We start from the raw sequence: 26,480 nt of genomic DNA on the forward strand, positions 1-26,480 counted from the left end.
CACTGGTTTTCTCCTCTCTAAAGTGTCTTTCATCTTAGCTCCCTCTGGTGTCTTTCTCCTCAGTAAGCTGGAGTCAGTTGAGTGAAAGAGACAACTGGGAAAAGAGAAAGAGAGAGTCTATGATCCCTGCTGCCTCATATAAAATGCTCCCAAATTGCAGCCAATAGCCAGCATGGGTTATCATTAATCATCAGTAGGTGTCATCAGGGGGAAATGAGGAGGTCAGGTGAAAGAGGTGAGGGGGAAAGAGGAAGCAGGTGGGAAAGGAAGGGTGAGGGAGGGGTGAGACAGATGAATGACTGCAGTGTAGTCCCACTGGCAGCGTATACAAACGGACTGAATCGCCTGCAGTGGCCTTGCTTTGCACAGTGATGCCTCTATGGGGTTATATACATACATCTGTATGGATGGGATGTCGTCTGCCTATCAGGCAATTTAAACCTGTATGAATGTTGTGTTGAAGAAAATCCAGCCTGGACAGACTTTTTGTTCAGCAGACCATGTTCACAAGGAGTTTAAAAACAATTGCCTCCTTCTTGTAAGGCTTTACAGAGATGAGCAAGCCACGCAAACATAAAACCAGGAATTGGGCAGACAGTACACGTTGAATCCCATTTCACTTGGGCCAAATATCCAGCAGTGCTGCTCAAATATGTTAAGCTAAAGGCATGCATCTGTGCTTGTGTCTAATCCATGTGATGTATACTGAAACAGAGTGTGGCAGAGTGGTGGATGCATGGACTGGATTGCTTTTCAATGCAAGTAAAAAAGCAGTCTCCACACCTTGAGAAACGATAGGCTCTCCGTCGCTCTCTCTCCTTTACTATAGTGCAATATACACCTGACTAATGTATTGTAAAACACTTTGCTCTTTAGCCTCCAAATAGAGCCCTTTCTGTCTGATTCCACCCTGATAAGAACTAAAGCTGTTTATGAGATTTAGAGAAAGAAAGAGGGAGGGAGAGAAAGGCTGGAAGAGAGAAAGACAGAAAAAGTGAGCACAGAGGGGATTACAAAAAAAAGGAAGGGAGAAGGAGCGACAGATATTCCTGTCCCTGAACCGGTAGTGTGGAACAACATAATCCTATATTTGTATGGCTGTTGTTTTTTCTGAAAAGCTTTGGATTATGAGTGGCTGTATCTCATTGTGCTCTATAGGAGATTATAAAATGGGACCCCATGGCCCTGCTGCTGCTCAGATGAGTGGAGCTGAGAGGTGAATACACAAGAAGGGAAGGAGACCTCTGAGTTTAACTAAGGATCTGTTAACAATTAAAACAATCTCTCTCTATTTCCCTACATATATTACTCTCTACTGATCCCCAGTTACTATGAAAAACATACAATATATTCTGCCTTTTTTGTCTCTTGAACTTGTGCCATCATCTCCACCACTGAATATTTAAAAAAGCCATGGAAACAAGTCTCTTGTTGCACTGAGAGAGCTCTCCAGCTGGTGTGCATATCATCCGCCATGTATGAGTTAACTGACTCCATCAGACATGGATATCTGGAAAGTTAAATGATCATCACTCTGGGTCCTCTTGTTCCAAAGCAGCTCATGTGTGACTAAACTGGTATCACTAATTAACACCTTTGAGCATTTTTCTATTATTCTTGCTTCTATGATTAATGTGTGTACACCGGCACTCTATCTCCAGGTTTAGCACTGAATGCAAACATTGCTCAAACACCCCCGAAGAGAAAGGTTGGCTCCTTGAGGACAGTCTATTCCTGTAGAGGTGTCCCTGGTGCCCTCCTGTTGCATCTGCGTTTGTGTTAAACCCAACGAAGCGTAAAGGAGTGACATTTTGAGAACACAGCAGAACAAAACATCAAGTAGTGACATGATTATTTTCATTTCCTCCTTGTTGTGTTTATCAAAGTCAGCTGGATGAGAGGAAGCTACTGTCCAGCATGTCCCTAAGACTATGTGTGAGCGTTGGAGTTGTTGCCACTTAGCCCTTTGACAACACTGGTGTGGATAATTTGGAAACGATAAGGAAAGCAATTACTTCTTTACATTATCATATGAATTCATTTTGTTGATTTATTGGACCGACTACAAAACAAAAATATGATGCTGGAGTGATCCAAGGTGTCTTTAAATCTAAATTGAGTTAGCTCGCGCTAAGTGACATCCCACAGAGAATTATAACCCTTTGTTGTTGTTTTTTAATTGGCCGCAACTCACATTCACTGTTGTCATCAACCGTGTTTCCACTATGCACCAAATAGCAGGCAGACATAGTTAGCGACGAGCTAGCACAGTGGAACATTAAGCATCTAGAGCAAAGCTAAAGGAGAGAACATAATTGATTTATATATTTATAAAAGTATCTGCATGACCAAAGTTTTTGCTAATGTTTTATTATAGCGATTAGCGAACATATGTTGAGGTTAAAGTAGTCCCACAGTGTTCAAATAAATTAATGCTGCTTTAACAGAGGTATGGGTTATTTCCCTCCAACAGCTAAATGCATCTTCACCCACGTTTATACTGTACATCCATCTGTTTCCGAGCAGCTCCAGCAGGTTAAAGGTGCAGACAGAACACCATAGATGTTATTTTTTAAAAGCAGCACGGTCCCAGCTCTCCCTGGAAATGCTGTCAAGTCACTTTGTTATGTTGCTCTAGAGTCAAATGCCAGACTGGCTCTCCCAGGGAAAGGCTTGAGTCTGACCATCTAAAAAACAGCGGGGGCACTTTGTTGGTGCAACAAGATCATTCAGATCGTTTCCGTGTACTGTAAATGACATTTAACATACACATAATTAGACTGAAATGGGATCAGTAAGGTGTGTCTAAGATGTCTGTAATGTAATTTTAATGGACCAAACTGTGGTGTAGATACCGCTAATGAGAGTCCCAAGCAAGGTTCATGTAGCTTTCATGCTGCAATGCGAGGCCATCAATTAGCAATGAGGGCGTAGACGGGTCTTTCATGGTCTTTAAAATAATTAGTCCGTTTGAACATTTACATCTTTAAGTAAGGGAAGGAGAGAGACAGACAAGAGGAGGGAGTTCAGTTTGTAGGTTGCACCCTGCTGCTATCTGAGATAAAGTGTTCTTTGCCGAGGGCAGCTCTGTCTTTCAACTCAATTTACTGCCTGTGATAAGTGATCTACTGTATCTCTTCTTACACCATAACTCGCATTCTTCTGAGAAAAACTGCCAGAGTACCAACAAAAAGCCTCTTCAGCTGTTTCAAGTTTAAAATCAATGCAGAGATTCCTCGATCAGGGGGAATTATGAAAATAATTATATATTATTTCCAGAAAATGTTAAAATTTCACCAAGAAAAACTAAATATGGTAAACAAGTCATGTTTATGCCATTTTGGTCCAAGCTGTGTTTAATGATTGTCCACGCTGTATGTCCCCTACGTTCCCTCAGGGATGTGATTAGTTATACAGGAAGGGTAGGAAAAAAAGGACTTTGACTGACAGACAGAAGGAGACACACAGACAGACAGGAGGGAGTGCAACAACGCAAGTTAGCGAGGTGAAGGTTAGCAAGAACAGAGGAGCTGCCATCAGAATGGATAACACAACAAGTAGCAGCAACAACAAGCAGCAACAACAGTGACAGCTACACCTTCCAGCTGCTGTCTTTCATATGCTAATGCTGGTATTACTGCCTGCCAATGCAACACAGAATACAAAGTGTGTGTTTTGAGTGTTTATTCCAAATGAAGCGCTCTGTGCCACGTGGTATTGATAATAAGAGTCATCTGGCAAGGCTTTGAAATGCAGGTGCATGTTCACATGTAATTCTGTGTAGAAAGCTTTCATCTTGACTTTGAAGATTTTACATGAAAATGAAATGTTACACAGTATTGTACTGGGCACTTTGATGATGCCAGTTATAATATACTGTAACAGATGGCAACCAAGGAAATTGGCACTTTTTGAAAGGATAAGACTGGTGATGTTATATACTTTTATTACTGGCAACAAATCCCACGAGAAGACAAGCCAAGAATTAGCTGATCCTAACAAAAATGGTCTGTGGAGGCAAAACCTGTTGCTTACTTTGGATTTTAGGCATTTATTATTATTGTCCAAATCTGTTCAAATAATCCACAACCTCATTCTTTGAAATGAACACGGGTCATGAACTTTTGAGTCAATCCCATGTTCTCTGTCCTGCCGCTGTAAATCATCAGTCTGTTGTTATAGAAAATATTGATTATAGCTGCTTCAAAGATTTATTTCTTCAGCAGGAAACAATGGGCTAAGGCAGGGGCGGACTGGCCATCGGGAATACCGGGAGTTTCCCCGGTGGGCCGGTGCTGTGCATGGGCCGGAGGGCCAAAACAATAAATACATTTTTTTTTTTTTTTTTAAAATTGAAATTTTTTTTTTTTGCCTAAATCCTACCGGCCCATATTTGTGAGTATACCGGCCACTCCCTTTTTTTTTTTGCTTAACTAAATCCTACCGGCCCACATTTGTAAGTGCCCACATTTGTAAGCGTTCCGGGCCGGCCACTCCCCATCAGGCCCGTAGCTGCTGTCACTGCGCAGTGAAAGATCAGGAGTGAGTTACTGATGGATAAACAAGCTCCAAAGCGTAAAGGAGGTGCACAAAAACTTAGGGATAAAAAAATGAAAGCACTTGAGGAAGGTTCAGCAAAATAAAAATAAATTACAGACTTTTCGTTTGGTCCTGCAGCTGGTTGTAGTTGTAGTACAACCACCACCGGAGAAGCTGATGTAACGTTAGCCGACACAGCGGCCATTCCCAGTGGCAGTGAGTCCAGCAATGAAACTGACACAGTACAGCGGCATCTAGAGCCCAGTACCAGCAGTGATATGATGGTAAGTTAATGTTATGATTGATGCTGAAAGTGAAAATCCTCATTTGGCTAATGCTAGCTTGCTTTTTAATGTAGCAGATGAGGTAATATTAGCTAGCTAGCCTATTTCTAGCTAGCTAGGCTATTGCCTACAGTACATTGTGTGTTCACAGGGACAGCTAATGCATTAGCTAGCTAGCCTATTGCCTACAGTACATTGTGTGTTCACAGGGACAGGGTAAAATTAACACCATTCACTGACCAAATTCTGGTGAAATATGCAAGCTGCTGGTAGATTTGCTTCACTCATTGACAACGGTAATCTATTTGAACATTATAGCCACTTGACTTGGGCTGGTGAATCAATGAGACTACGATGATTGCTTATACTGTCTTTTGTTTGATTAGCTTAGACGTTAGGTTACCTTATTAATACTACAAATAATAAAGGGTCCATTATTTGTCAACCTGCAACTAAAGTTACTGTCTGGTGGAAATTAGCCTGTTACTGTCTTTAAGACTTTACTTGGTTTACATACATAATAATAACATGGTGGTAACATAATAACGTAACATACTAATCAATACTAATCATTTATGTAGGCTGAAGATGATCCTGCTGCTGACACTGACAGAGTTAGTCAAGGCCAGGATGTCAGTGCCACCCCAGTTGATTATTTCACCAGGCCGATGTCAGGCACATTAGACCTATTCTTCCGTTTTCACCCCCAGCAGAAGGCAGACAAGGCTGTAGTGCAGAGGGCTTTTTTTTGCAAAGACGGCACAAACAGGAAATAGCTATCATACAGTGAAGCCAGATAAGTACTCTTCTGCTCCCTTTGTATGGCTTTTGCTAATCCTAGAGATAGCAACTCCTTCATCACTGGCATGACCAACTTCACACACATACATCAGAGAGTCGAGGAGCATGATCAGAGCCATGCTCACAGAGGTTGCGCTGAGGCATATTTCCTCAGATTCTCAAAAAACACAATTCAGGACCTTCTCATGGGACCTCAGATGTCACGTCACAGAGAGGAAGTCCGCAGGAAGCGTCAAGTGTTGGAGCGCATCATAGATGTGTTGAAGCTCATTGGTCAAAGTGGTTTGAGCTACAGGGGCACGCAGGTGGAGGCATTATATACACAAGATGATGACACCATTGATCATGGTAACTTTTTAGAGATGATTGTTTTGCTGGGAAAATATGATGTGTGTCTCAAGGAACACCTCACTCTCTGTACAGAGAGGGGTTCAGGTGGAGTGGCTGCACCCGTAGGATAGAAAAGGGGGAAGTGACGTCTGACTCAGAGGTCGCACGGCTGTGGAGAAGAACGTTCATTCAGAACCCACATTCTGTTACTGAGTTTAGGCTAGTTAGCTAGCAGGTTTATTGTTCTGGGTGCAGTCACTTTTGCCTCCACTTGCTGTTCAAATAAATGTTGAAAGAAAAAGTAAATCTGTTTACAGTTCTGTTTCATATTGGTGTTGAGAGATGTATCCATAGCTTTAGTCCCTAATTTTGCTCTCCAAATGCACCAGATTGATGCATTTAACTTGAACATTTTAAAACAAATCTTCCCGGGGGAGCTTGCCCCCGGACCCCCCTAGAGGAGGTGAGGTCCACCACCTGCCCACACCCCCTGTCAAATTGTCTCACCCACATTGAGGATGCTTCCTACCCCCATGTTTTATTCCATGCGTCAAGTCAGGCAAATTGGGTCCAAATGTTATTGCATCAATGATCTGTTAACATTAAAATCACTAAATATATGCTGTAACTATTTTGCTTAGGCAACTCAAGGGCTCAGGTAATGTGATGACTATATGAATAATGGTCCAAAATAACATAAAATGCATAGGGTTTTTTGTTAAGTAACATACTTTCGTCGCCGGCCGGCCGATACATGCCGCGCATTAAGTGGGCCTGTCTGTCAATTAATCCCCGGGCCACTTTTTCCCCCCAGTCCGCCCCTGGGCTAAGGGCTTAAACCCAGAGAAAGGCTGAGGAAGTAGTCAAATATTGAGAGGAAAAAGCACGCTGCTGCTTTTGTTCTTTTCATTCTTTGAAATGTATAAAAGCTATTTTTCTATGAGGTTTTGCATGTGACAGCTGCATGGTACATTGTCTACACTCATTAACAGCTCTGATTGAGCATATCAGGGCCATGTGGCAAACTCCTCATGCCTCTAAGAATGATCTCATAGTTTGGCAGCATTTGTCTCCATGTCAGTTGATTTGTTGAGCTGATTTCACTTTAGTGATTGGAAAAAATGTGTAACGAATGAACATGATTAGATTAGTTAAAGCTGCTCTATTAATATATCTATGTGGCTGTGTGTGTGTGTGTGTGTGTGTGTGTGTGTGTGTATCCTAGCGTGTGCTACACAGCAGCCTCACCAAGGCGGTCATGTGATCTGTAAATCTTCTCTCTGTGGGAATTGACTATCTATTCTGTGACAGAAATGCACCAAGGTCTCTGATTGGCACATGTTGAATCCCACTTTGTGTCACTGAGAGGCCACCAACCAGAGTGTATGCATAGTGTGTGGGTGAAGTTCTATGTGCAAATGCCACATATCTCAAAGGAATTAGGTTGATTTTTGAGGGCTTCCCAGCAGCCCTGGGATCTGTCATGCATGTGTGTCTATATTTGTTATCTTTCAGTCCACATGCTGAGTTCAACTCTGCTGCCAGAGAACGGTGCAGAAGACAAATCCCATGGCTAGGTTATCCCTGATTCACCAGTGTTACTTGAAGAGAGAGAGAGAAAGCAATGGAGAGATAGACAGAAAGACAGGAGGAGAGGTCTTTGGTGTATTGAAAAGATAACATTACAGGATCAAAGAATGAGAAATGAAAACACAGATTGTTAAAAAAAAGAGAGGAAAAGTGGAGCGTGTTGAAGGCTCGAGAAGAGGGCCAGGAAGGAGATGAGGGATCAGTAATCGGAACTCTTTGTCAGCGTAACAGATTAGCTCACTGGGTGAAAAGATATATGAGTGGCACTGGGTGTTCACAAACGCACACGTACACACACACACACACACACACACACACACACACACACACACACACACACACACACACACACACACACACACACACACACACACACACACACACACACACACACACACACACACAGACACACACACACCCACACACACACACACACACACACACACACACACACACACACACACACACTATGGATCAATTACCCTGTCATCCATGTGTGCGACCATACATCATCACCCCGATTACATCACACACACACACACACACACACACACACACACACACTAAATCTGGTACATGCATGCAGACCAGTATATAGCATACGCACACACAGCTAGAACTTCAACTGTACTTTCATTGGTTGTGTGTGTGTGTCTTGTGTTTAACAGGCACATTTTTCTAATGCCTGACTGTGGCCCTAATATCTATTACCACACTTTCTATTGGAGACAAAACACGCACACGCACGCGCGCACGTACACGCACGCGCACGCACACACACACACAGTGGGGCTGCTTCCTCAAATGAACTGCAGAGTGACAGAGTCTGGACAAAGTCATTTGTTGTGAGTAAACTTCTTTAGGCAGCTTAAGTCCTTTCAGGCGATGGAAGACTGAGACCACACACAAACACACACAGACAGACACACAGGTCAGTTTTGTCTGGCATGGTGTCGATCACCCCTCTGCTACTGTTGGTCTAGTCTACTGGGAAATGCCCGTAGCTCAGATAAAGTGAGTTCAATTTAATTTGAACTTCACACAGCTGAGAGGGTGAGAAAGAGAAGGGGGAGGGAATGGGAGATCCAATATTGTTTTGTCCTCCCTGAAGTGACACAAACATTTGAGATTGTCCCCATGTCCAGCATCCAGCCCCCTGAGAGCCATTGCTGACGCATTTGGAGTTGTGTGACTGTATGTGTGTGTGTGTGTGTGTGTGTGTGTGTGTGTGTGTGTGTGTGTGTGGTGTGTGTGTGTGTGTGTGTGTGTGTGTGTGTGTGTGTGTGTGTGTGTGTGTGTGTGTGTGTGTGGTGTGTGTGTGTGTGTGTGTGTGTGTGTGTGTGTGTGTGTGTGTGTGCGTTTATACATTAGTTAATGCCTCTTCCTGTTTGGCTGCCACTCTATGCAAGAGAGAACACATATCACATATCCAACAGGTCTTGGCGCAGCAGCCCATGCATGGTCTTCTTCACATTACTGTATACACAGTATCATTTACATTTATTGCATGCTCATCCTAAGTCAGCTGTTCCCTCCTCTGGCCGCTAGGGAGCGCTGCTCCACTTCACAGCTGACAGTGGATCAGCTTTCCATTTTCAGGAGGACAAACGGGAGCGCACCAACAGTCTCCCTGACTCCCCGACCGCATCGCACCTCTGTCCCGACACACTCCACTACTTTCTCGTCGCTCGTAGAGAGGATAAAGAAGGGGCTTTCGAGGCAAACCAAAATCCTGATTCGGGAGGTTTAAGTTGGACGTTTCCCTCCATGCTGGTATGGCTTAATAACTAAGTTTCCCGTGTCACGGCTGTGTGAACGAGCAGAAGAGGAGCGGAACTTTCAGGGGACCCTTTTCTTGCAACGGAGTAACTGCTGATTTTAACCCGTGAGGTCACATCTTCCACCGGCTCCGTTTCTCTCCTGCCCGGCTGCGGGGGTGGATGGTATGGTGTAACTTTTAGGCTCCAGTCGAACCTGAGTGGCTGTTTAATGGTACCGGAGAGGGGATGCGAGTCTCTCCTCCGTCTCGGATAGCGGAGCGGCAATGAGGAGAGAGGATCACCTGCTGGGCTAAAATAACAAGACCACACCGCACCAACAGGTATGGATCACTGATTTTTACACCTGCACAGAAAGCCTGGTGCATCCCAAGGCTTTAATGCGCTTTCTGTCAACTGTATGAAAAGTGTGCGTGATCAAAAGTAAATTAACGGCACCTGCCACGCTTGGATATTCATGTCTAACAGTCTACTGGTTATTTCGTCTTTGGAAAACCATTTACGCACAGGATAGATTACACTTCATCTGTTCCATTTAGGGAATGGACAAGGATCTGATTTTATGAAGGCATGAGAGTTATGGGAAAAGATTGCTCGTGGTAATATCCCATCAGCCTGCTCTGATGTGCTATCAGTTTTATTATCACTGAGGTGATTTTATAGCAAAGACAAATGATTGCGGTTGTTTCAGGTGTTGCACAGGCAGTTTAGGCTTGCCCCTTTTTCTTTCGCTCTCTCTCTCTCTCTCTCTCTCTGAAACACACACACACACACACACACACACACACACACACACACACACACACCACACACACACACACACACACACACACACACACACACAGACACGCACGCACACACATAGGGGTACGCAGGTCTTATGACTGCGTATATGGGCATATGGCGCCGGGTTCAGTGCACTATTTTATGCATAGCTGGTGTTTAGCGGGGGCAAACAGCTGCTCTCTTCCTGTTGACTGATTCTAGAGCTGTGCTTTGTCCAGAGTTTCTAAATGATAAGTATGTTGTCGCTTTATTTCAAGGACAAAGAGCAGATAAGGAACCTCAACGTCTCCTTCACACTAGTACTTGTCTCCCATTTCAATTGTTTTCCTCAACAATGATTTGTCTACTTCTTACATGCCAGCAACATACAGCTTTCACATATCAAACATGTGAAGTGGTGTGTGAAGCATGCAGGGAAACTCATCAACCTGAAAGCAGTGGTGGGCGTCCTCTGTGCAGCACCATGGATCAACTGATGTACTGTGATGGTGATTCATAACATGACCTTTATTGGTGACAGTGGCCATATAGTGCATCAATTTGGTAGCAGGGTAGAGGCTGTGAGGTGTTGAACTTGTTGGAGTGGCTACTTTATGCTCTAGATATCATAACATACTACTAGGTGAAATTGGTGCATTTGTGTTTCCTGATCATAATATCTTCTAGCTGTTTCTGGCCTTTTAACGACCTTGGTTTAATTTATAAAAAGATGGTCATCCCCACTGTGAATATATTTTAGACATGCTCCTGGTCCATCTGTCTCTTACTCTTCCTCCATTTTTGTGAGTTTCTACGAAGCTCATAAAGATGACGCAGATGAGGGAGTAACAAAATAAGAAGGAAAAGAACTGTGAGGCATGATTGACAGGAGAGTAAAGAAACAGGGAGGTGGTGGGTAGAGGGGGGTACAATAGTAGGTTTTGGGGATTATAGAAAAAATAAATGAATACATTTAAAGAAACAAAAAAAGGAAAAGTCACTAATTACTTGCTCCTAAAATTGTTCTCAAATATGTTTAATATAGCCACAGGCACCAACAGTTCATTCAAGAAACGAGAGAAAGGAAAGACAGAAATAAGGACAGTGGAAGGAAGAATATATGACGTATATATTTTTTCTAAATGTATTATCATGTACGTTTCATTTTGCTTTGTAAGAAAAAATAATGTAGTCATCGCAGTCTTCTTCCTGCGATAGGCTGCACACCTCATGTGTTATTACTTAAATATGAATTGCTAAAATGGCTGAATCACATGAACTCCTTCAAAACAAGGTAAATTATTTAACTGAAATAACACGAGATATGGAGAAGATGATGTGCTAAACAAGACAAGGTTGTGTTTGTGTGTGTACTTTTAGACATTGCGACTTAGATCTAGGAAATTTTTCAAAAAGGGAGTTTGAGGGTTGGTTTGGGAGAGATTAAGTTTAGCTACGTCTTAAATTATGACCCATATTGTATCAAAGGGGATCCCCAAAGATATACAAATAAAAGGGATGTGTAAGTAACTCAATTTACTGTCAGAATGCAAATCTGTCTCAGTTAAATTATGGTGACTAATCCCTGATTCCTACAAGGATAACATTTAATTTGTTATATGTCTGACTTTTAACGCCTTTATTAAATGTGATTAGTGGAAAGGTGACAGGAAATGAAGGAAAGAGAGATGCAACAAAGGTCATGGTGCACCTTAATATCTACGCCACAGAGACGCCGCGGTGTACGTTTGCTTTTGGAAAATTAATGGCTGTACGGGAAGAGCAATGTAGGGGATAACTAATTTGCAAACTAGCAGAGTGATCAAATTACCCTTTGCCAAGTGTATTCCAATCGTAACTGTATAACATTTCACCATTTTATTATTTCACAAAATATACCCTTGCCAAATTGGGCATGCCTGCAGGCCAGAGGACTTGTTCAAATTGGACCATTTTACCCTGCCTCCCTATGGCAACATGACCGAAAGCACATACAAAGAGTCTTACTGCAAAAATACGGCAAGCTTTCAACTTCTTTATGTCTCCCTGTGCACTTTAACACACACACACACACACACACACACACACACACACACACACACACACACACACACACACACACACACACACACACACACACACACACACACACACACACACACACACACACACACACGCACACACACACACACTGCATTTCTCTCTCTCACTACCTTTATCCTGCTCTTCTACCATAAGCCCTCTGTGCCTTGAGAATAATGTCAAAGCTGCTGTCCAGAGAGAGGAAGAGAAAAAAAGAGAGATAGAGAGTAAATTAAATGTATAGAATGTAACTGTTATACTGTATTGATATATCATTTATATAAAGCAATCTTGACGCTGTACTGTTGTGTAAATATTGATAATAATATTATTCTGTTATTTTGTAGCCTATTTAATAATAATATTATTTTGTATTAATGCTTTGGCACAATTCAAATAAAAAGTATAGCATGCGTAAAAGGTGATCTTATTTTACAGTTCCTGTAGCTGTGCATAATGAGAATAGAAAAAGGTAGAATGAAAAATAAGACAAAATCCGACACAGTGATGGAAAGAGAAAGAAAGAAAAGGGGGAAAAGGAAAGAAAGCTACAGGGGAAAAATACAAATAAATAAAAAGCATGTGTCCTATAAAAGGTGTTCTGTATTGCATTGTATATCTCCAGTAGCTGGTGTGCCGAGGCCCAGGAGGGACGAGTAGCCACTCTAAATGTGTGTAACCCACATAAAGAAATTGTTTCTGGGAGATCGGGCCCCGTAAATTAATTCCTAGCCGCCAGCCCTGTTCTTATCCCACCTCCCAAAGGTGAGCTATAACATCCAAACACATATATGTTTTTGATTATTTTCCTCCACACACACACATACCCAGACTTTTCCACTAAACACACACACATTCAGACACCTGCCCTTCCGCACAGACACACATCTTTCAAACAAATCTCATTTTATCTGCAGCAGTTTTTGCTTAGGATTCACACAGGCATACACACACATATTTGTTTGTGACAGTCTTTTTTTGTAGAAAACACACACACACACACACACACACACACACACACACACACACACACACACACACACACACACACACACACACACACACACACACACACACACACACACACACACACACAGCTCCCAAATGTCTTGTGTGGGACAGTAACGGTGACAGCTACAACAGCATCAGTACCTGCTGTGGAACAGAACAGCATCAGAGGGAAACAGCAGCAGATGCAGCTCTCACAGCTCCAGGATTACCTTAGCCTGAGCAAACTCCATTACTGCCTCTATTACCCAGGTATATACAGCCCAGGAAAAAGCACTTTGCAGAACCACTGTTTACCCAGCACCCCTGTGCCCCACACACTGTTTCCCTTGACTACAGAGCAAGGAAGGGGTGAAGACCTGAGGGAGGAGAGAAGGTGGATGAGAAAAAGCTTATCTTTAAGGGACTGTCTTGCTCGCAGACAGACCTGTGTGTAGAGGTTAATTAAATGGTCAGATGAGATGAATTAGATTATTAATCAATCAGTTAGTTTATCCTCAAAAAATGTATTGCAAACATTTTCAAGACTCAAGAGAAATTCAACATAGAGAGTCTCTACTTAACCTCTCCTTTTACAGTATGTATACAGCAGGGAGGACATTTTGTTTCTCTCAGATGTTGATCAATATTGCTACCTCTAGCATTCAAGCTGCGCCAGACAAAACTAAAACATATTCCTTTTTCTTGCTCAAATATGAGGATGTGCTGCTTTACTATTTTGAATATCACTTATTGAACATATTTGTGTTTTATGCCATTTCTTAGACAGAGCAAGCCATTTTTAGATATTTTACAGACTTAAATCCAGAATAAAAATTATCTGTAGTTGCAGTCCTAAATAAATTGCTCTATGATATTCATGAAATAGAAAATGCCAAACTTCTGCGAGGTGCTGCATATTGTATTCATTTGTATTTAAGTGGCTGGACAACATAAAACATTTTAGGACATTGTGTTGAACTCTCCACATTTATAATGCAACCATGTGAAAAATAAATTAGGTCACAGCATCTTAAATAAAGGGATTCTCTGCTCATTCTGTTTTATGTCATAAATAAATTGTGTATCTTTTTGTTTTTTGTTTTAACAAACAAGACTGTCGGTTATATAATTGAACAATTTGTGTTTAATTTATCTTAGTGCAAATGCAAATAACCTTACTATTAACACAATTATATTATCCAGTTACCATTTTGTAATGATCTGAATATGTTTGGGATTTCTTCACAGTTGGTAAAACATAAAAAGCAATTTGAAAAAGTTGGGTTTTACTCGTACTTGACCAATAAATCAACAGAGAATAATTAGCAAATTTGTAATTAGAAAAATAAGAAATTGTGGCATAAAGACACAGACAACAGGAGAATACTGTGAGGTAGTGCTTTCCTTTTTTAGACTAATGAGGGTATGTGATAAGGTAATGGCAAGTGATGATGATGCTGTGTGTGTGTGTGTGTGTGTGTGTGTGTGTGTGTGGTGTGTGTGTGTGTGTGTGTGTGTGTGTGTGTGTGTGTGTGTGTGTGTGTGTGTGTGTGTGTGTGTGTGCGTGTGTGTGTGTGTGTCTTTTAAGGCTATGTGATTGCCGGGCTGGCAATACATTGCTGAATAGCATGAGGCCGTGAGAGTAGATGTGAAGAAGGTTCATAATGGAGAGAATGAGAGACACCATGAGTGAATGTGTGTTTCTGTGTGTGGAAATACACTGTAAGAAAGTGTGTGTGAGTGTGTTTACGTCTGCAGTGAATGATGATCTGCCATGTATTTGAGTTGAAAGCCATCCATCACCCTCATCAGTGACTCTGGGGTCCTGTCATTACATGTTTCCCTTCATTTAAACTGTTAATGGCCTTCTCTCTTGACCAAACTCTACTGTGCTGTCCAACTCTCCATCTGTCTCTCATTCTCAAGCTCAAAATATAATTTCAGAATAGAGGTGGACACGTTGATTGATGACTTCAGTTCAGTAAAATCACTCTCAGTCACTGACTATGCAGTTTATTAACTGTTATCCCTAAGCTAAGCAATCCAATGCACTTTATTGGTTACATCAGTAAGTGAACACATCACTTATTTGACTTAACATTTTCAACAGGAAGTGAAGTACTGCATCTGAGTTGACCCCCAGTTCTATAAGTCACCAGTGAGATAAGCTCCACAGCTGAGAGCTGACTCAGTAAAGTCAGTTCACAAGAGTTGGTATTAAAGTATTACATGTACTGAACAATTACTTTTTCAGTTTGTTTTATTGACATTACTATAATCAAGCATGTATGAGTGTGATAATGTAAGTATAACATTTCCTTATCTTGCCAAACCAAGAGTGGCTTGCTGCATAGTACATTATAATACAAACAAAAGCTGAAGACAGTTAATTAAAAACAAAACGAGATAATATATAGTTTAATTGAATGTTATGTAATGGTAACAATCATACAATATACTGTACTGAGCTTCGTTAAAATATCTTCCTCTACATCACTCACAGAGATGGAGAACTGCCGGTTTGCATTTTATGGCAAGGCTGTGCAGTCTCTACACCTCCATCCCTAAACAAAATACATTATTGTGCTTCTTTATCTGAATGATGATAATTAAAAGCCCACATAAATACAAATAAACAGTTTTAAAGCCAATGTTTTACTTTTGATTTCAAAGCAAACAACTTGACAGTAAGCAGTTTTGTGCTGCAGAACTGTCCAACCTGCAGGCTCACTGAAGTACATTTGAATATTGTAATGGGTGCAGCAGTGCCTTGGTGGCTTAATTCATGATGGGCCTTATTGTTGCATTGTAGCAGCCAAGTGTGACCAATGCAACTTATTAAAAAAGCATTTTGATTTGTTGATTTTGGCACGGCTATAGCTTCTGCTAATGAGTCTGCAATGACAGAAGTCTCCACCAGTGTGTGGGCTGGGATGTGATAACACTTCCAGCAGCGGTAATAAATGACCGGCACAGACACTGGAGCTCTGGCGGTGTCACGGCTACCTCGTTATGGCTGATGGCAAAGAGGAGCCGTTAAGCCCAGAAGTCAGCGCTGTGCCACATATACAACCCTCTGGCTCCGGCAGCTTTCTATAAAACTACTCAACAATCACTGTGGTGTTTAGGACAGCATATAGGCCAGGCCTGTGTATGTTTATGTGTGTGTGTTTTTCCTATCTCTGTCTGAGGTGTGTTTGTGTGTCTTGCCGTCATCATTCCTTTGGTGAATGTGATGGAAAGACTGCGAGCAATTGTCTTCCCAAAAGGCTGTGACATGAGAACCAGACACACTCACAGTCACTGATGAACTGAGTATAATGAAAATCATAAACACACTCACACTCCTTTTCCTTTATGATTTATTTTTGTTTTGATTGTGTGCAGCTCAGAGCCTTTGCTACTGGCTTCCTGTGTTTGTCTGTGTATGCACTTTTATCTTGTAGTCTTTCATTATGTTCTTATAAGTGGAACCACTAGCTATTTTATGGCTGCCTCATTAGGTTGTCAGGAAAGCCCACAGCACATGCAATTATATCTAATTATGCAATTATGAATTCAGTATCAAGCATTATATAATGTAGATTGGTATGTTTGCAGCTGAAGCACATGCACAGTAGCAATTACTGCAGTCTGAGGGGTGGTTGTGTGTATGTATATAAGTAGCTGGGCTCTAACCAATGAGGAAGGTGACATATACAGTGCGGGTGAACACACACACACACACACACACACACACACACACACACACACACACACACACACACACACACACACACACACACACACTTACACATATTTGATTACTTTTGTGGCCACATAAGTCAGATGCTGATTATTGATGTGCTGCCGGATATGAAACTTCTACATACATAGCAATGTTGTTGTATGGCTTTAGAAGACTGATTCATTTACAATTTAATCAGAAAAGCAAACCCAAAAACAGCTCATCATGGCTACTGACCTTTCTCATAAACATGATAACATGTTAAATAACATTTTCAAATAACTAACAATTATCCTTAACAAATGGAAAATGTATACCTAACTGTGATTTGCCAAATATTTAAATGATATTATTTTAACGGTTTATTGGTGCACACATTATAAAATGTTGTTTATATATGATTAAAGAGTATCAAATGTTTTGTAAACCTTGAAAGAATTACCTGAGCCAAAATGGACACCCGAATAATGTTAATAAATGGTCAGCAAACAAATTAACCTTTAATCAGAAATGTTTAAGAAATAAATTCTGATCGGTTTTCAAAAAGTGTATTTAGTTTAATTTATACTTACAAAAAAGTTAATATATATATATGCAATTCACTGTAGGTGATTATTATAAAGTACATTTTGTTTGTTTGTCGTATTCTTCTTAATGACCAAAAGCCCACTGCTTCTGTTACAACAATTTCAATATGCTCGAGTATTCCATGTGTACCAAGCTTTCTTGGATTTGTCATCTTTTTGTGTCGTGTTGCTGTGATATGAACGGACTAATGGAGCAGGAAAGGGATGATATGTTGGTAATAGCTACAAATAAGTGGGTCTCATGGATGCTGTTGACACTAATTAAGCTTAATGGCTGGTGGGGCTCTGCATGTGTGTCTTTAACTGAATGCTCAATACCAACACTGCATTGTCAGAAACGTACTGTTACGTAGGTTATGCTCTTTAGTCACTGAGAAGTCACTTGTCTCTTTGGCTTTAACTGCGTGCTAATAGAACCATCCTTCAGCCAGCTGAGCAGAAATGGTGGAAATCCAAAAACCCTGATAACCTCCTAACCGATCAGGCTCTCCTCTACTCTTTCTCTTCTTCGATCTCTCAGGCAAAAAGCACTTTCTTTCAAGATAAGATCCATTCTTCCTATTCCAAAAAACTATTTTCCATCTTTTCCACCCTCATTGACCCCCCAGAGCCCCTTGCCCCTCCTCCTAAGCAACTTTGTTAACTACTTTGAAAAAAAGGTTGATGATATTCGCTCTTCTTTTTCTGGATCCGCACCAGTCTGGTTTCAAGGCAGGTCACTCCACAGAAACTGCTCTCCTCGCTGTCTCTGTGGAATTGCACACGGCTAAAGCAGCCTCCCTCTCCTCTGTCATCCTTTTGGACCTGTCTGCTGCATTCAACACGGTGAATCATCAGATCCTCCTTCGCACTCTCCAAGAACTTGGAGTTTCAGGCTCTGCACTTTCCCTCATCACCTCATACCTCAAAGACCGCACCTACAGGGTAAGTTGGAGAGGGTCCGAGTCCGACCCTTGTCAATTATCTACAGGGGTCCCTCAGGGCTCTATCCTCGGTCCCCTCCTCTTCTCTCTGTACACAAACTTGCTCGGATCTGTCATTAGCCCGCATGGTTTTTCATACCTCTGCTACGCTGACGGCACCCAATTAATTCTGTCCTTTCCCCGCTCAGAGACCCAGGTCGTTGCACGCATCTCTGCTTGTCTAGCTGACATCTCTCAGTGGATGTCTGCTCACCACCTCAAGCTCAACCTTGACAAGACTGAACTGCTTTTTCTTCCGGGAAAAGATTGTCCCACTCTTGACCTAACAATCAACATCGGCACCTCTGTTGTTTCCCCGACTCAGACTGCAAGGAATCTGGGTGTGACCCTAGATAACAACCTGTCCTTCATTGCAATCATAGCTGCTACAACCCATTGCTGCAGATACACGCTTTACAACATCAGGAAGATACGTCCCCAGCTGACACAGAAAGCGACGCAGGTTCTGGTCCAGGCTCTTGTTATCTCACGCCTAGACTACTGCAACTCCCTCCTGGCTGGTCTACCTGCATGTGCCATCCGACCTCTGCAGCTCATCCAGAATGCAGCGGCTCGTCTGGTCTTCAACCTTCCTAAATTTTCCCACACCACTCCGCTCCTCCGCTCCCTTCACTGGCTTCCAGTAACTGCTAGAATCCACTTCAAGACACTGGTACTAGCGTACCATGCTGTGAATGGATCTGGCCCTTCCTACGGTTAAACCATACACCCCAGCACGTGCACTCTGCATCAGCCGGCTCGCTGCACCCTCACTGCGAGGGGGACCCAAATTCCCATCAGCAAAAACACGTGGGTTTGCTATCCTGGCTCCAAAATGGTGGAATGAGCTCCCCATTGAAATCAGGACAGCAGAAAGCTTACACATCTTCCGGCGCAGACTGAAAACTCATCTCTTTCGACCCCACTATGAGCAATAAAATGAAAAAAATAAAATAAAAACCTTAGATACTAACTAAGCACTTACATATTAACAAAGCACTTGCATACTAACAAAGGACTGGCTTATCTAAAGCTAGTTGAGTAGCACTTGAAATGTTTTGGCTCTATGAAACCTAATGTACTTATATGATTCTGTTTTCTTCAAGTTTGTATCTTCTTTGTCGAATGCACTTATTGTAAGATAAGATAAGATAAGATGGTACTTTATTAATCCCAATTTGGGAATTTTTGTTTCGTTGCAGCAGCATAAAAGACAAGGCATTTTACAATAAAACAAAACTAGAAATAAACAAGAAAAGAAAGAAAAGATAATAGAAATATACATGTTGAATTTGACAACATATTATATATACAAATATATACATAAATATATGACATATAGAATATTAATATTAAATATTGAACAGATTATATATGTGTAAAATGTACAACGTTGTTTTATTACAAGAGAAACTATGGAGCAGAGTTCTCTTCCAGCCAGAGGTGGTTTATTGTACAGTGTTATTGCAGTGGCAGGAATGTTTTCCTGTCCAAGGAAGTCGCTTTGGATTCATTTCATTTTCATTTCAAACCTTTATTTAATCAGATTGGTCCCATTGAGATCATAGATCTCTTTTTCAAGGGAGACCTGCAATGGATAAAAGCGTCAGCTAAATGAAATGTACTGTAATGTTTAACCATAAAGTACACAGACTGCCCAGTGATAGGGAACACATTGTTAAGAAGCTCAAAAGTGTTGGCCTGGTTCTGCTAATCTGCACGCTTCAACCTTCCACTGCATCGCAAGCGTTTCTGTTTTTCTACCAGACAAGTTTCACACCAGCACTCCAATAGATGAGATAAAAACCCAGTGGAAGAGGGGAATGAGCTACAGTAGGAGGTACATTTTAGTGTGTCATGTTTCTCTACAGATCCTATTGAGAAAGCAGGGAAGGCTGCTAGGCTTCCAGTGTGTGTGCAAGACAAGGCTGACAGTAATACAAGCAGTATCTGGCACCCCCTCCCAGGGATCACATCCTTAAGATGGTTTCTCTTACTAATCCCCTCGTAATATGACTAATATTATGACACTGCTATTAGCCAGAGCACTCTGCGGGCACACACCGCAAGATTATTGCCATGCACATCTGCATGAACAGAAGATCATTTTTATGTATTATTCTTCAACATTTCATTCAAATAAACATATTTGTAATGCTCTGTTTTTGACTGAACACAACATCTAGCTTTTATATTTTGGAAAATAAAATATATACATAAAAATGATCATAATCCTCTGGGTGGTTTGTGTCATATATTCTTTGGAGTTAAAGTTTAATGCTTTAACATTTCTAATACAGATTACATATTTGCAATTTGTTATCATATAGTGCTGGTTTGGTAATTCCTAGAGAGTCATGATACAATAAAGAAAGTGGATTTTATTAACAAAGTAGGTCAATAACACAACATCCTCTCAGCTCGAGTTGGGATAAGACTCGGGTTGTGTGAGAGGTGGAGAGAGGCTCTGAATGCAGAACAAGAATTCAAATTTTAAAGCCTTGAATTACCCAAAGACTGCTTTCAATTTGATTGAATCCAACTTTATTAGCATTCCGCCTGCCTTTATGTGATGAGGCTTAGCCGGCCCTGTGTCCTCTCCCTGACTGCAGCTGTGGCAGAGAAGGGCACAAAAAGGAGCTTTATTTGTGACGCTGATGGCTTCAGAGCGTTTGGTCACAAGGAAATATATTGTCAATTATCCTTTTTTCAATATGTTTTCCACACATTGTGTTGCTCTTACCTCACAAAAAAATGATTTAGCTTTGACCTATTAATAATGTCTATACTATTATGTAAATTGCTGCCACCTTACTTTATATTGAAGTTAGTGGTATGGATCTATATATGGCAATTTTGATCTGTTGGTCCACCACCACTTAAGTCGAAACTGTAATATACAGATCCATGAGCACAAATCCTGTTGACTTTTGTAATCTCTAGTTTTCCTCTAGCACCACCGTGAACTATGTATACAAATAAATGTGACAAATTACAAATTACATTGAAGCATTATATTTCTCTAAAAACGTATGACCTTTAAAACTGATGACATTTCAACACCCTTAGTTTTACTGTGTTAAGCGCTAATGAGCATTGAAAAAAGTATGAAATGCTAAACAAAAAATAATTAACATGTTTTTTAGCGTTACTGGTGTTGGGATTTAGTCATAGTCTTGCTTTTGAATTGCCTTAGTTAACAATCAGACTTGTGATGTTGATGAAAACATGTGGATGACTTTTACTTTGAAAAATTCCAGGAGCTAGGGAGACAGAGTAAAAGTATGAGACTAGGGCTGCTCAATTAATCGCATTTTAATCGTGATTACGATTATGGCTTGCAACGATTACGAAAACAACGTAATCGAAATAAAACGATTATTATATTATTATTATTACTTGTTTTTTTTTTATATATATATTTTTGGTTTTTCAGTTGAATTATACTTAAAGTTCAGGGTAATCAACTGTTACAAACATACTGTTCACATTTTTTTTCTCCAAAAATTGATGTTTTCAAAGTCAATGAATAATCGCATTTAATAATCGCAATTACAATTATTGACCCAAATAATCGAGATTATGATTTTTGCCATAATCGAGCAGCCCTATATGAGACTTAAACTTAAACATCGCCTTTCTTCAATCTCATCACGTTTTGCCAGGTGATGCAATATTCAAGCATCCATGATGCACGCTGCAGACATTAGAGTAAGATGAAGCTTTGAGTTTGTCTGCTTAGAGGTGGGAATACTCTGCACAATCAGCATACCCCTGACTGCACTAATGAGACCCCTAAAGGCCCCCGACCCCCTTTCTGAGTATTGCTTTCCTGTGTCATCGAGCCTGCATCTAATGCAGTGAGGAGCTTTCTGTGGTGCTGACCAATGCGTCAGGACTCAGAGAGGGAGCTGTCCGTGGTGCCGCAGCAACAAACACCAGGAAACACACACGTTAACAGTGGCCTCTTTAACCCACTCGGTGCATGACATGAATTCATCAGATCACAATCATTTCTCTCTTTGACTGTTATCACTACGCAAACTTTTGACCCCCCCAACACAATGTTGACTGTGCCTCCCTGTGCTGTGTGAGGCAGAGGTGCCACTGTTTTATGGACAAATGGATTCACTGAGACTTCACAGCGTGAGGAGATGTTGATCTTAAGAGTCACCTTGACATAGTCGGGTCCTTCTAACCCTCAAAGGTGTTGTTAAAGAGGAGATAATACAATGAGGCATGGTGTAGGAAAATCTATCTGGCGTGGAGTTGTTTGTTCATGGGGAGCAAGAGGAAAGGGGAGGGCAACAGGTCGCTGCAGAGGAAGAACAGCTGCTGGAAAAACTAAAAGGTTTGCTTGAGATTGAGGACATGGAGGATAAACAAAAGATGGCGATTTGTAAAGAAAGCATTGTGTGCTTTCACTTTTTAATGGATTTTAGGGGGACTTAGGGTCTCCTTGTGCCACCCTAATTCAATATGGACTTTAAAGCATCCTATTAAACGACCCCTCTCAAACTGTCTTTCTCACTCTGTGGCTGTAGGTTTGCGAGTGTGTGTGTATACGTGAGTATAAGCGCATGCATGTGTGAACTTGCACCGCATTAATAGATGATAACCCTGCTGGACATCACTGTGCTAATGCACTTGTTGTCCATCCCACTTTTTCTTGTCTCTCCATGTCCACCCCTTGCAAATCTACCACAGATGCTATGGACTTGGATACACTGTGAAGACTGGGGAGGCTGTGGCTCAGTGGATAGTGTGCTGGACTTCGAATCAGGTGATAGCAAGTTCGAGTCCCACTGCAGTCAGCATGTCGTTGTGTCCCTGGGCAAGACACTTCACCCCAAATTGCTCCTGTGGGGATTGCCCACAGTACTGTAAGTCGCTTTGGATAAAAGCGTCTAACAAATGACATGTAATGTAAAAAGACTGGAATGGGAGTTTGGGATAGGGTTGATATGAGGATCCTGTTTGTGGGTGAGTGCGCACAGAGTAAGCCTAAGGGGGAAGCTTTTAGAGGTCTGAGCAGAAGGGTGTGAGTGAGAAGGAGAGGACAGACTTGAGCAGTTATCTCTCCCAGCAGGCTCCTGTCTACACACACACACACACACACACACACACACACACACACACACACACACACACAGCATTCCTGTCTGTAATCATGTTAACCATGGCTCTCTCACACACATACACAGTTCAGTCCGATTGCACTATCACATCCGGCTTGAACAGAATGCCTGTGTGGACCAAGTCTTGCTGCTCAGTATTTGTTGTGCAGCAACAGCAAAATCTCTCCACTGTTTCTTCTATTGCTCACCAGAAACAAGCCCTGAGCTGCAAGCAGACAGAACATTGCCTGGGAATGTGGAGTTGATGCTATTTTTACAGCCAGTGAGATGAGGGGTGTGCTGAAAGCAAGCTCGGCTCTCTCCCCCTCCCAGAAACTTTAATTAGAATTGCTGCAGTTTTTGCTGTCTCACCTGTCTCTTTGTTCCCACAAAATTAATACATGCTAGGAAGATGCACGTAAATGGATAAATGGAGGGATAAATTAAGTGAGAATACAATTTGCAGCTGCTTTGTTTTCTGTGGAGGGAGATTTGCACTGGGAGTCGACAATTATGTTTGCATAAGTGTGTGTGTGTGCTCACGCATGGCACAGAGCTTTGAGGTCCGAGTGGAAATCAATGCAGAGAATATAGTGGCAATTACAACCGCAGCCTGCAAGTGAACCTTGTGGAACAAACTAACTAACACATGAATAAATAAGCACAGTGAAATGTAGATGTGTGTGTGTATGTGTGTGTGTGTGTGTGTGTGTGTATGTGTGTGTGTGTGTGTGTATGTGTGTGTGTGTGTTTGCAGACTGGCCTGTAGATCTTGGACAGTCCTTCGCTGTGCCAGCCAATTAACGAAGTGTGTAAAGTGAGCTCATTAAAGAAACACAGCATGACCACACACACACACACACACACACACACACACACACACACACACACACACACACACACACACACACACACACACACACACACACACACACACACACTTATAAAGCCAGACTCGCTCCTATTTCAATACCATACTACATTGTGTCTGCTTGTTGGTGGTTGCTATTGTGTGTATGTCCTTTTATGTGTCCGAGTGTACTTGTCTCAGTGAGTCTGTTGTGGACAAGCTGTAAAAGATTGATTTAGAGTTTGTTGCTTTGTACCTTCTGCCAAGTGCTGCCTCACTTACCCTCCGTGTTCAGAGAACAAAAGCTTTTCAAGGTCTCCACCTACAAACCATTCCTCTCTCTTACTGTCTGCTTCCCTGTCTCCATGACTTGGCTTCTTTTCTTGTCTTACACTCATCTATTTCAATCTGGGTTCTCCATTTCTGAGACTCTGCCCTTCTGTTTTCAAGTGGAGCCTGAGTGCAGCACAAATAAAAGCTTTTCATTTGCCTAACTGTTATATTGTTGAGTCATGGAAATGCTGTTTTGGTTGGTATCTTGGGGCGTCCGTGTCTTTTAACTTTCTCTGCTCAATAGGACTGTGAAAAATGAGCAGCCAGGAGACTTAGGTGAAAATATGTTCTCTTACTGCACTTAATAACCATGATGCATGGAACTTTGTAGACTATTAGTCATAGAAGAAACAGAATAGAGTGGGAAAACAGAATTGTGACTCGATCAGATGGTGGGGTGTGTGTGTTTTCCTTCGATGTCTAGGTGTTGAAAGATATGAAGTCTGTATTTTTCGTTTTGTGTCCTAATAAGAATCAATTCATCCATCCATCCATCCATCCATCTTCTCCCGCTTATCCGTGGTCGGGTCGCGGGGGTAGCAGTTCCAGCAGAGAGCCCCAAACTTTTCTTTCAATTTACTTTAATTGAGTTAAGTCTAATATTTGCATGAATGGTAATAAAGACTGTTTGCTATGCTACAAACCAAGAAATTACAGAATATATGAAAACATATTACATTAAGACCATTGAATTGCCACCACATTTACTTATTTATAAGTCAGTTAAGTAAAATTAGAGAATAGTTGCAGGTTTATGGCTTTTCTCTGCTTCATATTAAGTTATTTGCATATCTTTGGGGTTTAGTGTTTGGTCAGAACAGAATCATTTTAGCAGGAGATACGTTTTGCCTCCAGTAACTTGTAATAATGGCACCCGTCCTTGTTATTTCAGCGTTTTACTGTGAAGTAATAATTGCTTAATCAAAAACTAAATATGAATCAACAATGAAAGGTAGTCATTAGTTTAAGCCTTAATTAAACTGATTCAACCCTGAAGTGCATGTGTGTTTGTGTGTGAACATTGAATGGTCTGAGTTAAATTTGATTTATTTTTGTTCTCACAGCTAACCAAACATGCTATGGAAAGGTTATTGTACAAATACAGTATATAGGAACTGAAAGTTAATACAGAACACTGACGTATCTTTTAGATAAACCTCTTGCAAAGTGATACGTGTCTGTGTGTGCATTTCTGCTGGGGAATTGGGGCATATTGTGGATCTGTTCGCATATATTAGTGTCTGAAAAAAATACTGATAATGTGCTGAGCGTAGGATTCGGAGGATAGGGAAATAAAGCTGCTGTGTTCAAATGTTTCTGATTTTCATCAGCCTCATTTTGGAGCTACACCATAAGTGTGTAACCTCACACTGCATACAGAAGCATACAACAATTCACAACAAAGGCGTGGGCAGCCTTGCCACATTTCTAAGTCTGCATCCAACAGATGGCAGATTTAAGTACAAGCCACATGCTATATTCCTAAAGGGAGTCTAAGAAGTGTGTCATTTTGAAAATCCTGACTGCAAACTGGTAATCAAAGCCCCAAGAGCAAATCCTCCCCTTAGGCGAACATTCATGTATTCACATGCACCTATGAAGCAATATAGCCTGCGGGCCACCCATGGCTCTAACTGTAAACTGCACAAATCAGGACTGGTCGTGGGAGTACAGCTCAGGATGTGTTCTCTTCAAGATGGAGGTTCAAATAGGCTGCATGCTTTGCCTTATGTGCTCCATCCATC

At 41.4% G+C, this 26,480-nt stretch overlaps 1 protein-coding gene across 1 annotated transcript in view; it reads left to right on the forward strand.

Moving 5' to 3' along the window:
- The first annotated feature begins 9,154 nt into the window (after positions 1–9,154).
- Positions 9,155–26,480, forward strand: part of LOC117541977 (chemokine-like protein TAFA-2) — an 89,167-nt gene continuing 71,841 nt past the window's right edge. Inside the window, exon 1 of the mRNA XM_034209372.1 lies at positions 9,155–9,645. The gene's annotated coding sequence lies outside the window, so the exon portion shown is untranslated. The remainder of the gene's footprint in view (positions 9,646–26,480) is intronic.

The sequence above is a fragment of the Gymnodraco acuticeps genome, unplaced genomic scaffold, assembly GCF_902827175.1.
Source record: "Gymnodraco acuticeps unplaced genomic scaffold, fGymAcu1.1, whole genome shotgun sequence".
Taxonomy (NCBI): domain Eukaryota; kingdom Metazoa; phylum Chordata; class Actinopteri; order Perciformes; family Bathydraconidae; genus Gymnodraco; species Gymnodraco acuticeps.